At 48.2% G+C, this 1,391-nt stretch overlaps 1 pseudogene; it reads right to left on the bottom strand.

Moving 5' to 3' along the window:
- Positions 1-264: 264 nt before the first annotated feature.
- Positions 265-469, bottom strand: LOC123360717 (annotated as a pseudogene).
- Between the last annotated feature and the right edge of the window lie 922 nt (positions 470-1,391).

Here is a 1,391-nt window from a genome sequence, read left to right as displayed (position 1 = left end):
GAAAGCATTCGTCCCTCATGTTGTTGAAAAGACTCACAGCAAACAGAAGAATCTCAGCTTTTAAAACAATCCTCCAGCAAGACAAAGAAACTCACATCTGTAGACTCAGAAAACACCCCCAAGAAATTTTAACAATATGTTGTTATGAAGAAACCAAAGTGCTAAAGAGACCTGATTTTTCAACTACTTTAAAAAAATCTTCTCAAATCAGCATCTTTAGAGTGAAACTTTTTCTGCTTTTCTAACCAGAAGATTCTCCCCAGAAGGAGAGGCACCAGTCCTGGAGGCACTGCAATACCAGGTCAATACATGAGATGGACAGAGCAAGCTCTTATTCCAGCCCCCTGTTTCAAAAATCAATTTAACATATAGTTCTCAAATAAAGGACCTATCAGATATTAAATTGATAAGAACAGACACAACTTAGATAATTTTTTACCTCAAGGTTCCCAAGACACAGACAAGGTTTCCATCTTGAGACCAAAAGATCAAAAACATCAAGACACTTGATCACAGCCTTGGATAGACCAAGAGATTTAAAGTTTATTAGAGAATATTTAAAAATAAACGATATAAAGTGTTTGAGGCGTCAGCTATTGTGTCATTGGGGGTAACATACAGGTTGTAGGGGGATGTTAGCGTTTTGGTATTGGACGGCATATACATATACACAATGCGGGGTATACGGTGGGAGAGTTCAAGGTACAGCCAGCAAGCAGTGAGGGTACATCACTCATACAAACAGGTTATGGATAGTCGTGGGCATGAATAAATGAGCGGACTGGGTAATGATGATAGGATGACCCTCACAGGGCAGAGTTCAGTTTGGTTGGTTCAGGGCTCAGGGGATAAAGTCCAACAGGGGAAGTTGACAGGTCTCTTCCCCCTTGTGGGTGCACGAAGTCACACCGGCTTACTCTTGGTATTGACGGTGGCCGGTGACGTGCTCTGTGTAAATGTCTCTGGACCACCGAATAGCATCCGAGGCCATTAGGCATCTCATGAGCCGCGCGTAGCGACGGCCCACCCCACAGGTCCGCAGCACGCGTTCATTAAGGGGGTCCCAGGTGCCCAAGGCCCCAACGATCAGAGCATCGGTGTAGACTTTGTAGCCCTTTGCTCGCAGGGTGTCAGCCAGGGGAGCGTACTTTTCGAGTTTGCGGGCTCGGGCTTGGCGGAAGGCCATGGTCCTATTCTCGAACGGGATCGTCACGTCGACGAGGATGATCTTTTTCCGGTCCTCATCCGTGACGACGATGTCCGGGCGCAGCAGGCTGTCGGTGCCGGGGATGGCGCGATTGACAGCGATCTCTCCCAGGTGCGGGGCGATGGCCTTCACCAGGCGGTCCTGGACGGCGTTGTGGTGCAGCTGCCAGGCTCTGCCGTGGGGC

This window comes from Mauremys mutica, unplaced genomic scaffold (assembly GCF_020497125.1).
Source record: "Mauremys mutica isolate MM-2020 ecotype Southern unplaced genomic scaffold, ASM2049712v1 Super-Scaffold_100297, whole genome shotgun sequence".
In the NCBI taxonomy this organism is placed as follows: domain Eukaryota; kingdom Metazoa; phylum Chordata; order Testudines; family Geoemydidae; genus Mauremys; species Mauremys mutica.
The sequence above is the reverse complement of the archived record's forward strand: the minus strand, read 5'-3'. Positions and strand labels throughout refer to the sequence as shown.